Genomic DNA, 13,896 nt, shown 5'->3' on the forward strand with positions numbered 1-13,896 from the left:
CATGCATGTTTTAGCTGAAGGAAGAATACCTTAAACCTGGGTAGTTGAAACCCGTGGAATGGGTACCATGCAATATGACTTCAAAGGGTCTTCATTTGCTCACCGAACCTCTCCAATCCTATCACTGCTGCGTTTATGCCCCTGTACACATGCTTGATTCTCTTTCGGAGACATAGCAATCCATAGGTTTTAAGATACTTACTAGTCAGGTACATTCTTCGGCGTTTAATATGGGGTTTTGAGTCCATTTCGTTGAGCAAGGAGTAGCTCTTGTCTATTCCATATTTGGCTTAAGGAACTTTATCTGTGCTCATTTCAATCTCTGGTTTTATGCAGCACCCCAACTCACCTTTCCCCTTAAGCAAGCATAAGTTGGTTTTCTAAATTTGAGACCCTGTTCTGTTCTGTAATTCAGTTCCTGTGTAGCCTAGTTTACATTCCGTGTATTAGTGATATCTTATGATGTTTCTTTTTCTGTGTGACTTATTTCAGTTAGAATCATCGTACCTAAATCCACTCATTATGCTGTTACGGGCCTGATGACATAGATTTCATTGCTGAGTGATACTGCATTGTACGTAAGTACCACAAGTTCTTTATACATTTTTCACTTTCTGTGATATTGAACTTGTACGGTAAACGAGGTTCTTGTAAACGGAGGCGTCCCAAACTTTGGGGTGGCTGTGTCTTTTTGATTTTAATTTCCCTAAGCTGTAGGACCATAAGTGGAAGTGCCCTAGGCTCTGTTGCTTTGTTTTTTAGATGTTTCAGGAAACACCATACACTTCTCCTGAGTGTCTGTTGGCAATTTACATCCCGCCCATCAGCATAACAAGGCTCCCAGTTCTCCATGGCCTGTCCTGCCTCTCTGGATTTTACACTTTTTCAGATGGCCCTTTTGACCGGGGGGAAGTGAGACTTCATTGTAGTGCAGATTTCCTTTGCAAGTTTGCTTGGTTGACCAAAAAGGGTGTATCCGTTTTTTCCTGAATATATTCAGGAAAAAACGCATACGCCCTTTTTGGCCAAGTGCATCATTGTGGACGTTCTGCCTCTTTTCCTATGCTTTCAATGCAATTCCAGTCTACCTCCTGAAATCGGTTTCCTGCAATTCTGCCCCGTTTTCAAGTCCTCTTGGCAGCCTTACTTCAGTATATTTTTGGACGATAGCTGTCATTTATAACTCTGCAGGTTTGTGAATTACAGTGCCCCTGAGCTCCTTTCTTCAACTCGCTTTCTTGTGACCTGGCCGCAACACCGCAGGATGTCTTCAGGCCCTAATCTGGTTCTGGCACGGCACGCTGAGCCTTTGGTTAATTCCTCTTCCTGGTGGGAAATGAGAGTTAAATTTGCGCATCCAGACACCTCCAGCTAGTCTCTCATTGGTTCTCGCTCTTCCTGTTAATCTTCCACAGAAATTGCAAACTGTGCCAAACAGGAGGTTAAAGGGACTGACTCTCCAAGTGGGGAGAGTGTTAGTAAAGCGTCTGGAATGTGGCACCCGAGTACCAGGGTACGAAAACTGAGACATATTTGAACACGTCTCCCGATCACATGGTTGATCATACTCTAGGTTCCACATGCATGTTTTAGCTGAAGGAAGAATACCTTAAACCTGGGTAGTTGAAACCGGTGGAATGGGTACCATGCAATATGACTTCAAAGGGTCTTCATTTGCTCACGAACCTCTCCAATCCTATCACTGCTGCGTTTATGCCCCTGTACACATGATGATTCTCTTTCGGAGACATAGCAATCCATAGGTTTTAAGATACTTACTAGTCAGGTACATTCTTAGGCGTTTAATATGCGGTGTTGAGTCCATTTCGTTGAGCAAGGAGTAGCTCTTGTCTATTCCATATTTGGCTTAAGGAACTTTATCTGTGCTCCTTTCAATCTCTGGTTTTATGCAGCACCCCAACTCACCTTTCCCCTTAAGCAAGCATAAGTTGGTTTTCTAAATTTGAGACCCTGTTCTGTTCTGTAATTCAGTTCCTGTGTAGCCAAGTTTCCATTCCGTGTATTACTGATATCTTATGATGTTTCTTTTTCTGTGTGACTTATTTCAGTTAGAATCATCATACCTGAATCCACTCATTGTGCTGCTAAGGGCCTGATGACATAGATTTCATTGCTGAGTGATATTGCTTTGTAAGTAAATACCACAACTTCTTTATCCATTTTTCACTTTCTGCGATGTTGAACTTGTACTGTAAACGAGGTTCTTGTAAACAGAGCCGTTCCAAACTTTGGGGTGGCTGTGTCTTTTTGATTTTAATTTCCCTAAGCTATAGGACCATAAGTGGAAGTGCCCTAGGCTCTGTTGCTTTGTTTTTTAGATGTTTCAGGAAACACCATACACTTCTCCCAAGTGTCTGTTGGCAATTTACATCCTGCCCATCAGCATAACAAGGCTCCCAGTTCTCCATGGCCTGTCCTGCCTTTCTGGATTTTACACTTTTTTCAGATGGCCCTTTTGACCGGGGGGAAGTGAGACTTCATTGTAGTGCAGATTTCCTTTGCAAGCTTGCTTGGTTGGCCAAAAAGGGCGTATGCGTTTTTTCCTGAATATATTCAGGAAAAAACGCATACGCCCTTTTTGGCCAAGTGCATCATTGTGGACGTTCTGCCTCTTTTCCTATGCTTTCAATGCAATTCCAGTCTACCTCCTGAAATCGGTTTCCTGCAATTCTGCCCCGCTTTCAAGTCCTCTTGGCAGCCTTACTTCAGTCTATTTTTGGACGATAGCTGTCATTTATAACTCTGCAGGTTTGTGAATTACAGTGCCCCTGAGCTCCTTTCTTCAACTCGCTTTCTTGTGACCTGGCCACAACACCGCAGGATGGCTTCAGGCCCTAATCTGGTTCCGGCCCGGCATGCTGAGCCTTTGGTTAATTCCTCTTCCTGGTGGGAAATGAGAGTTAAATTTGCCCGTCCAGACACTTCCAGCTAGCCTCTCATTGGTTCTCGCTATTCCTGTTCATCTTCCGCAGAAATTGCAAACTGTGCCAAACAGGAGGTTAAAGGCGCTGACTCTCCAAGTGGGGAGAGTGTTAGTAAAGCGTCTGGAATGTTGCACCCGAGTACCAGGGGAGGAAAACTGAGACATATTTGAACACGTCTCCCGTTCACATGGTTGATCATACTCTGGGTTCCACATGCATGTTTTAGCTGAAGGAAAAATACCTTAAACCTGGAGAGTTGAGACCCGTGTAATGGGTACCATGCAATATGACTTCAAAGGGTCTTCATTTGCTCACCGAACCTCTGCAATCCTATCACTGCTGCGTTTATGCCCCTGTACACACGCTTGATTCTCTTTTGGAGACATAGCAATCCATAGGTTTTAAGATACTTACTAGTCAGGTACATTCTTAGGCGTTTAATATGGGGTTTTGAGTCCATTTCGTTGAGCAAGGAGTAGCTCTTGTCTATTCCATATTTGGCTTAAGGAACTTTATCTGTGCTCATTTCAATCTCTGGTTTTATGCAGCACCCCAACTCACCTTTCCCCTTAAGCAAGCATAAGTTGCTTTTCTAAATTTGAGACCCTGTTCTGTTTTGGAATGCAGTTCCTGTGTAGCCAAGTTTACATTCCGTGTATTAGTGATATCTTATGATGTTTCTTTTTCTGTGTGACTTATTTCAGTTAGAATCATAGTACCTGAACCCACTCATTATGCTGCTACGGGCCTGATGACATAGATTTCATTGCTGAGTGATAGTGCATTGTACGTAAGTACCACAAGTTCTTTATCCATTTTTCACTTTCTGTGATATTGAACTTGTACGGTAAACGAGGTTCTTGTAAACGGAGGCGTCCCAAACTTTGGGGTGGCTGTGTCTTTTTGATTTTAATTTCCCTAAGCTATAGGACCATAAGTGCAAGTGCCCTAGGCTCTGTTGCTTTGTTTTTTAGATGTTTCAGGAAACACCATACACTTCTCCTGAGTGTCTGTTGGCAATTTACATCCCGCCCATCAGCATAACAAGGCTCCCAGTTCTCCATGGCCTGTCCTGCCTTTCTGGATTTTACACTTTTTTCAGATGGCCCTTTTGACCGGGGGGAAGTGAGACTTCATTGTAGTGCAGATTTCCATTGCAAGCTTGCTTGGTTGGCCAAAAAGGGCGTATGCGTTTTTTCCTGAATATATTCAGGAAAAAACGCATACGCCCTTTTTGGCCAAGTGCATCATTGTGGACGTTCTGCCTCTTTTCCTATGCTTTCAATGCAATTCCAGTCTACCTCCTGAAATCGGTTTCCTGCAATTCTGCCCCGCTTTCAAGTCCTCTTGGCAGCCTTACTTCAGTCTATTTTTGGACGATAGCTGTCATTTATAACTCTGCAGGTTTGTGAATTACAGTGCCCCTGAGCTCCTTTCTTCAACTCGCTTTCTTGTGAGCTGGCCGCAACACCGCAGGATGGCTTCAGGCCCTAATGTGGTTCCGGTATGGCACGCTGAGCCTTTGGTTATTTCATCTTCCTGGTGGGAAATGAGAGTTAAATTTGCCCGTCCAGACACCTCCAGCTAGCCTCTCATTGGTTCTCGCTATTCCTGTTCATCTTCCGCAGAAATTGCAAACTGGGCCAAACAGGAGGTTAAAGGCGCTGACTCTCCAAGTGGGGAGAGTGTTAGTAAAGCGTCTGGAATGTTGCACCCGAGTACCAGGGGAGGAAAACTGAGACATATTTGAACACGTCTCCCGATCACATGGTTGATCATACTCTCGGTTCCACATGCATGTTTTAGCTGAAGGAAGAATACCTAAAACCTGGGTAGTTGAAACCCGTGGAATGGGTACCATGCAATATGACTTCAAAGGGTCTTCATTTGCTCACCGAACCTCTCCAATCCTATCACTGCTGCGTTTATGCCCCTGTACACATGCTTGATTCTCTTTTGGAGACATAGCAATCCCTAGGTTTTAAGATACTTACTACTCAGGTACATTCTTAGGAGTTTAATATGCGGTGTTGAGTCCATTTCGTTGAGCAAGGAGTAGCTCTTGTCTATTCCATATTTGGCTTAAGGAACTTTATCTGTGCTCATTTCAATCTCTGGTTTTATGCAGCACCCCAACTCACCTTTCCCCTTAAGCAAGCATAAGTTGGTTTTCTAAATTTGAGACCCTGTTCTGTTCTGTAATTCAGTTCCTGTGTAGCCAAGTTTACATTCCGTGTATTACTGATATCTTATGATGTTTCTTTTTCTGTGTGACTTATTTCAGTTAGAATCATCATACCTGAATCCACTCATTGTGCTGCTAAGGGCCTGATGACACACATTTCATTGCTGAGTGATATTGCTTTGTAAGTAAATATCACAAGTTCATTATCCATTTTTCACTTTCTGCGATGTTGAACTTGTACTGTAAACGAGGTTCTTGTAAACAGAGCCGTTCCAAACTTTGGGGTGGCTGTGTCTTTTAGATTTTAATTTCCCTAAGCTATAAGACCATAAGTGGAAGTGCCCTAGGTTCTGTTGCTTTGTTTTTTAGATGTTTCAGGAAACACCATACACTTCTCCCGAGTGTCTGTTGGCAATTTACATCCCGCCCATCAGCATAACAAGGCTCCCAGTTTTCCATGGCCTGTCCTGCCTTTCTGGATTTTACACTTTTTTCAGATGGCCCTTTTGACCGGGAGGAAGTGAGACTTCATTGTAGTGCAGATTTCCTTTGCAAGCTTGCTTGGTTGGCCAAAAAGGGCGTATGCGTTTTTTCCTGAATATATTCAGGAAAAAACGCATACGCCCTTTTTGGCCAAGTGCATCATTGTGGACGTTCTGTCTCTTTTCCTATGCTTTCAATGCAATTCCAGTCTACCTCCTGAAATCGGTTTCCTGCAATTCTGCCCCGCTTTCAAGTCCTCCTGGCAGCCTTACTTCAGTCTATTTTTGGATGATAGCTGTCATTTATAACTCTGCAGGTTTGTGAATTACAGTGCCCCTGAGCTCCTTTCTTCAACTCGCTTTCTTGTGAGCTGGCCGCGACACCGCAGGATGGCTTCAGGCCCTAATCTGGTTCCGGCCCGGCATGCTGAGCCTTTGGTTAATTCCTCTTCCTGGTGGGAAATGAGAGTTAAATTTGCCCGTCCAGACACCTCCAGCTAGCCTCTCATTGGTTCTCGCTATTCCTGTTCATCTTCCGCAGAAATTGCAAACTGGGCCAAACAGGAGGTTAAAGGGACTGACTCTCCTATTCGGGAGAGTGTTAGTAAAGCGTCTGGAATGTTGCACCCGAGTACCAGGGGAGGAAAACTGAGACATATTTGAACACGTCTCCCGTTCACATGGTTGATCATACTCTGGGTTCCACATGCATGTTTTAGCTGAAGGAAGAATACCTTAAACCTGCAGAGTTGAGACCCGTGTAATGGGTACCATGCAATATGACTTCAAAGGGTCTTCATTTGCTCACGAACCTCTGCAATCCTACCACTGCTGCGTTTATGCCCCTGTACACACGCTTGATTCTCTTTTGGGACATAGCAATCCATAGGTTTTAAGATACTTACTAGTCAGGTACATTCTTAGGCGTTTAATATGGGGTTTTGAGTCCATTTCGTTGAGCAAGGAGTAGCTCTTGTCTATTCCATATTTGGCTTAAGGAACTTTATCTGTGCTCATTTCAATCTCTGGTTTTATGCAGCACCCAAACTCACCTTTCCCCTTAAGCAAGCATAAGTTGGTTTTCTAAATTTGAGACCCTGTTCTGTTTTGGAATGCAGTTCCTGTGTAGCCAAGTTTACATTCCGTGTATTAGTGATATCTTATGATGTTTCTTTTTCTGTGTGACTTATTTCAGTTAGAATCATCGTACCTGAATCCACTCATTATGCTGCTACGGGCCTGATGACATAGATTTCATTGCTGAGTGATACTGCATTGTACCTAAGTTCCACAAGTTCTTTATCCATTTTTCACTTTCTGTGATATTGAACTTGTACGGTAAACGAGGTTCTTGTAAACGGAGGCGTCCCAAACTTTGGGGTGGCTGTGTCTTTTTGATTTTAATTTCCCTAAGCTATAGGACCATAAGTGGAAGTGCCCTAGGCTCTGTTGCTTTGTTTTTTAGATGTTTCAGGAAACACCATACACTTCTCCTGAGTGTCTGTTGGCAATTTACATTCCGCCCATCAGCATAACAAGGCTCCCAGTTCTCCATGGCCTGTCCTGCCTTTCTGGATTTTACACTTTTTTCAGATGGCCCTTTTGACCGGGGAGAAGTGAGACTTCATTGTAGTGCAGATTTCTTTTGCAAGTTTGCTTGGTTGGCCAAAAAGGGCGTATGCGTTTTTTCCTGAATATATTCAGGAAAAAACGCATACGCCCTTTTTGGCCAAGTGCATCATTGTGGACGTTCTGCCTCTTTTCCTATGCTTTCAATGCAATTCCAGTCTACCTCCTGAAATCGGTTTCCTGCAATTCTGCCCCGCTTTCAAGTCCTCTTGGCAGCCTTACTTCAGTCTATTTTTGGACGATAGCTGTCATTTATAACTCTGCAGGTTTGTTAATTACAGTGCCCCTGAGCTCCTTTCTTCAACTCGCTTTCTTGTGAGCTGGCCGCAACACCGCAGGATGGCTTCAGGCCCTAATCTGGTTCCGGCACGGCACGCTGAGCCTTTGGTTATTTCCTCTTCCTGGTGGGAAATGAGAGTTAAATTTGCCCGTCCAGACACCTCCAGCTAGTCTCTCATTGGTTCTCCCTATTCCTGTTCATCTTCCGCAGAAATTGCAAACTGGGCCAAACAGGAGGTTAAAGGCGCTGACTCTCCAAGTGGGGAGAGTGTTAGTAAAGCGTCTGGAATGTTGCACCCGACTACCAGGGGAGGAAAACTGAGACATATTTGAACACGTCTCCCGTTCACATGGTTGATCATACTTGGGTTCCGCATGCATGTTTTAGCTGAAGGAAGAATACCTTAAACCTGGGTAGTTGAAACCCGTGGAATGGGTACCATGCAATATGACTTCAAAGGGTCTTCATTTGCTCACCGAACCTCTCCAATCCTATCACTGCTGCGTTTATGCCCCTGTACACATGCTTGATTCTCTTTCGGGGACATAGCAATCCATAGGTTTTAAGATACTTACTAGTCAGGTACATTCTTAGGCGTTTAATATGCGGTGTTGAGTCCGTTTCGTTGAGCAAGGAGTAGCTCTTGTCTATTCCATATTTGACTTAAGGAACTTTATCTGTGCTCATTTCAATCTCTGGTTTTATGCAGCACCCCAACTCACCTTTCCCCTTAAGCAAGCATAAGTTGGTTTTCTAAATTTGAGTCCCTGTTCTGTTCTGTAATTCAGTTCCTGTGTAGCCAAGTTTACATTCCGTGTATTACTGATATCTTATGATGTTTCTTTTTCTGTGTGACTTATTTCAGTTAGAATCATCATACCTGAATCCACTCATTGTGCTGCTAAGGGCCTGATGACACAGATTTCATTGCTGAGTGATATTGCTTTGTAAGTAAATACCACAACTTCTTTATCCATTTTTCACTTTCTGCGATGTTGAACTTGTACTGTAAACGAGGTTCTTGTAAACAGAGCCGTTCCAAACTTTGGGGTGGCTGTGTCTTTTTGATTTTAATTTCCCTAAGCTATAGGACCATAAGTGGAAGTGCCCTAGGTTCTGTTGCTTTGTTTTTTAGATGTTTCAGGAAACACCATACACTTCTCCGGAGTGGTTGTTGGCAATTTACATCCCGCCCATCAGCATAACAAGGCTCCCAGTTCTCCATGGCCTGTCCTGCCTTTCTGGATTTTACACTTTTTTCAGATGGCCCTTTTGACCGGGGGGAAGTGAGACTTCATTGTAGTGCAGATTTCCTTTGCAAGCTTGCTTGGTTGGCCAAAAAGGGCGTATGCGTTTTTTCCTGAATATATTCAGGAAAAAACGCATACGCCCCTTTTGGCCAAGTGCATCATTGTGGACGTTCTGCCTCTTTTCCTATGCTTTCAATGCAATTCCAGTCTACCTCCTGAAATCGGTTTCCTGCAATTCTGCCCCGCTTTCAAGTCCTCTTGGCAGCCTTACTTCAGTCTATTTTTGGACGATAGCTGTCATTTATAACTCTGCAGGTTTGTGAATTACAGTGCCCCTGAGCTCCTTTCTTCAACTCGCTTTCTTGTGAGCTGCCCGCAACACCGCAGGATGGCTTCAGGCCCTAATCTGGTTCCGGCCCGGCATGCTGAGCCTTTGGTTATTTCCTCTTCCTGGTGGGAAATGAGAGTTAAATTTGCCCGTCCAGACACCTCCAGCTAGCCTCTCATTGGTTCTCGCTATTCCTGTTCATCTTCCGCAGAAATTGCAAACTGGGCCAAACAGGGTGTTAAAGGCGCTGACTCTCCAAGTGGGGAGAGTGTTAGTAAAGCATCTGGAATGTTTCAACCGAGTACCAGGGGAGGAAAACTGAGACATATTTGAACACGTCTCCCGATCACATGGTTGATCATACTCTGGGTTCCACATGCATGTTTTTGCTGAAGGAAGAATACCTAAAACCTGGGTAGTTGAAACCCGTGGAATGGGTACCATGCAATATGACTTCAAAGGGTCTTCATTTGCTCACCGAACCTCTCCAATCCTATCACTGCTGCGTTTATGCCCCTGTACACATGCTTGATTCTCTTTCGGAGACATAGCAATCCCTAGGTTTTAAGATACTTACTAGTCAGGTACATTCTTAGGAGTTTAATATGCGGTGTTGAGTCCATTTCGTTGAGCAAGGAGTAGCTCTTGTCTATTCCATATTTGGCTTAAGGAACTTTATCTGTGCTCATTTCAATCTCTGGTTTTATGCAGCACCCCAACTCACCTTTCCCCTTAAGCAAGCATAAGTTGGTTTTCTAAATTTGAGACCCTGTTCTGTTCTGTAATTCAGTTCCTGTGTAGCCAAGTTTACATTCAGTGTATTACTGATATCTTATGATGTTTCTTTTTCTGTGTGACTTATTTCAGTTAGAATCATCATACCTGAATCCACTCATTGTGCTGCTAAGGGCCTGATGACACAGATTTCATTGCTGAGTGATATTGCTTTGTAAGTAAATACCACAACTTCTTTATCCATTTTTCACTTTCTGCGATGTTGAACTTGTACTGTAAACGAGGTTCTTGTAAACAGAGCCGTTCCAAACTTTGGGGTGGCTGTGTCTTTTTGATTTTAATTTCCCTAAGCTATAGGACCATAAGTGGAAGTGCCCTAGGTTCTGTTGCTTTGTTTTTTAGATGTTTCAGGAAACACCATACACTTCTCCCGAGTGGTTGTTGGCAATTTACATCCCGCCCATCAGCATAACAAGGCTCCCAGTTCTCCATGGCCTGTCCTGCCTTTCTGGATTTTACACTTTTTTCAGATGGCCCTTTTGACCGGGGAGAAGTGAGACTTCATTGTAGTGCAGATTTCTTTTGCAAGTTTGCTTGGTTGGCCAAAAAGGGCGTATGCGTTTTTTCCTGAATATATTCAGGAAAAAACGCATACGCCCTTTTTGGCCAAGTGCATCATTGTGGACGTTCTGCCTCTTTTCCTATGCTTTCAATGCAATTCCAGTCTACCTCCTGAAATCGGTTTCCTGCAATTCTGCCCCGCTTTCAAGTCCTCTTGGCAGTCTTACTTCAGTCTATTTTTGGACGATAGCTGTCATTTATAACTCTGCAGGTTTGTTAATTACAGTGCCCCTGAGCTCCTTTCTTCAACTCGCTTTCTTGTGAGCTGGCCGCAACACCGCAGGATGGCTTCAGGCCCTAATCTGGTTCCGGCCCGGCACGCTGAGCCTTTGGTTATTTCCTCTTCCTGGTGGGAAATGAGAGTTAAATTTGCCCGTCCAGACACCTCCAGCTAGTCTCACATTGGTTCTCGCTATTCCTGTTCATCTTCCGCAGAAATTGCAAACTGGGCCATACAGGAGGTTAAAGGCGCTAACTCTTCAAGTGGGGAGACTGTTAGTAAAGCGTCTGGAATGTTGCACCCGAGTACCAGGGTACGAAAACTGAGACATATTTGAACACGTCTCCCGTTCACATGGTTGATCATACTTGGGTTCCACATGCATGTTTTAGCTGAAGGAAGAATACCTTAAACCTGGGTAGTTGAAACCCGTGGAATGGGTACCATGCAATATGACTTCAAAGGGTCTTCATTTGCTCACCGAACCTCTCCAATCCTATCACTGCTGCGTTTATGCCCCTGTACACATGCTTGATTCTCTTTCGGGGACATAGCAATCCATAGGTTTTACGATACTTACTAGTCAGGTACATTCTTAGGCGTTTAATATGCGGTGTTGAGTCCATTTCGTTGAGCAAGGAGTAGCTCTTGTCTATTCCATATTTGACTTAAGGAACTTTATCTGTGCTCATTTCAATCTCTGGTTTTATGCAGCACCCCAACTCACCTTTCCCCTTAAGCAAGCATAAGTTGGTTTTCTAAATTTGAGTCCCTGTTCTGTTCTGTAATTCAGTTCCTGTGTAGCCAAGTTTACATTCCGTGTATTACTGATATCTTATGACGTTTCTTTTTCTGTGTGACTTATTTCAGTTAGAATCATCATACCTGAATCCACTCATTGTGCTGCTAAGGGCCTGATGACACAGATTTCATTGCTGAGTGATATTGCTTTGTAAGTAAATACCACAACTTCTTTATCCATTTTTCACTTTCTGTGATGTTGAACTTGTACTGTAAACGAGGTTCTTGTAAACAGAGCCGTTCGAAACTTTGGGGTGGCTGTGTCTTTTTGATTTTAATTTCCCTAAGCTATAGGACCATAAGTGGAAGTGCCCTAGGTTCTGTTGCTTTGTTTTTTAGATGTTTCAGGAAACACCATACACTTCTCCCGAGTGTCTGTTGGCAATTTACATCCCGCCCATCAGCATAACAAGGCTCCCATTTCTCCATAGCCTGTCCTGCCTTTCTGGATTTTACACTTTTTTCAGATGGCCCTTTTGACCGGGGGGAAGTGAGACTTCATTGTAGTGCAGATTTCCTTTGCAAGCTTGCTTGGTTGGCCAAAAAGGGCGTATGCGTTTTTTCCTGAATATATTCAGGAAAAAACGCATACGCCCTTTTTGGCCAAGTGCATCATTGTGGACGTTCTGCCTCTTTTCCTATGCTTTCAATGCAATTCCAGTCTACCTCCTGAAATCGGTTTCCTGCAATTCTGCCCCGCTTTCAAGTCCTCCTGGCAGCCTTACTTCAGTCTATTTTTGGACGATAGCTGTCATTTATAACTCTGCAGGTTTGTGAATTACAGTGCCCCTGAGCTCCTTTCTTCAACTCGCTTTCTTGTGAGCTGGCCGTGACACCGCAGGATGGCTTCAGGCCCTAATCTGTTTCCGGCCCGGCATGCTGAGCCTTTGGTTAATTCCTCTTCCTGGTGGGAAATGAGAGTTAAATTTGCCCGTCCAGACACCTCCAGCTAGCCTCTCATTGGTTCTCGCTATTCCTGTTCATCTTCCGCAGAAATTGCAAACTGGGCCAAACAGGAGGTTAAAGGGACTGACTCTCCTATTCGGGAGAGTGTTAGTAAAGCGTCTGGAATGTTGCACCCGAGTACCAGGGGAGGAAAACTGAGACATATTTGAACAAGTCTCCCGTTCACATGGTTGATCATACTCTGGGTTCCACATGCATGTTTTAGCTGAAGGAAGAATACCTAAAACCTGGGTAGTTGAAACCCGTGTAATGGGTACCATGCAATATGACTTCAAAGGGTCTTCATTTGCTCACCGAACCTCTCCAATCCTATCACTGCTGCGTTTATGCCCCTGTACACATGCTTGATTCTCTTTCGGAGACATAGCAGTCCCTAGGTTTTAAGATACTTACTACTCAGGTACATTCTTAGGAGTTTAATATGCGGTGTTGAGTCCATTTCGTTGAGCAAGGAGTAGCTCTTGTCTATTCCATATTTGGCTTAAGGAACTTTATCTGTGCTCATTTCAATCTCTGGTTTTATACAGCACCCCAACTCACCTTTCCCCTTAAGCAAGCATAAGTTGGTTCTCTAAATTTGAGACCCTGTTCTGTTCTGTAATTCAGTTCCTGTGTAGCCAAGTTTACATTCTGTGTATTACTGATATCTTATGATGTTTCTTTTTCTGTGTGACTTATTTCAGTTAGAATCATCATACCTGAATCCACTCATTGTGCTGCTAAGTGCCTGATGACACAGATTTCATTGCTGAGTGATATTGCTTTGTAAGTAAATACCACAACTTCTTTATCCATTTTTCACTTTCTGCGATGTTGAACTTGTACTGTAAACGAGGTTCTTGTAAACGGAGCTGCTTTAAACTTTGGGGTGGCTGTGTGTTTTTGATTTTAATTTCCCTAAGCTATAGGACCATAAGTGGAAGTGCCCTAGGTTCTGTTGCTTTGTTTTTTAGATGTTTCAGGAAACACCATACACTTCTCCCGAGTGGTTGTTGGCAATTTACATCCCGCCCTTCAGCATAACAAGGCTCCCATTTCTCCATAGCCTGTCCTGCCTTTCTGGATTTTACACTTTTTTCAGATGGCCCTTTTGACCGGGGGGAAGTGAGACTTCATTGTAGTGCAGATTTCCTTTGCAAGCTTGCTTGGTTGGCCAAAAAGGGCGTATGCGTTTTTTCCTGAATATATTCAGGAAAAAACGCATACGCCCTTTTTGGCCAAGTGCATCATTGTGGACGTTCTGCCTCTTTTCCTATGCTTTCAATGCAATTCCAGTCTACCTCCTGAAATCGGTTTCCTGCAATTCTGCCCCGCTTTCAAGTCCTCTTGGCAGCCTTACTTCAGTCTATTTTTGGACGATAGCTGTCATTTATAACTCTGCAGGTTTGTGAATTACAGTGCCCCTGAGCTCCTTTCTTCAACTCGCTTTCTTTTGAGCTGGCCGCAACACCGCA

At 43.8% G+C, this 13,896-nt stretch overlaps 1 long non-coding RNA gene across 1 annotated transcript in view; it reads left to right on the forward strand.

Moving 5' to 3' along the window:
• Positions 1 to 3,694, forward strand: part of LOC307181301 — a 30,010-nt gene extending 26,316 nt beyond the window's left edge. The window contains exon 3 of the long non-coding RNA XR_013826379.1: positions 3,650 to 3,694. This is a non-coding gene — a long non-coding RNA (uncharacterized lncRNA). The remainder of the gene's footprint in view (positions 1 to 3,649) is intronic.
• The last annotated feature ends 10,202 nt before the right edge of the window (positions 3,695 to 13,896 follow it).

This window comes from Stenella coeruleoalba, assembly GCF_951394435.1.
Source record: "Stenella coeruleoalba genome assembly, contig: scaffold_77, whole genome shotgun sequence".
NCBI classification, from domain to species: Eukaryota; Metazoa; Chordata; class Mammalia; order Artiodactyla; family Delphinidae; genus Stenella; species Stenella coeruleoalba.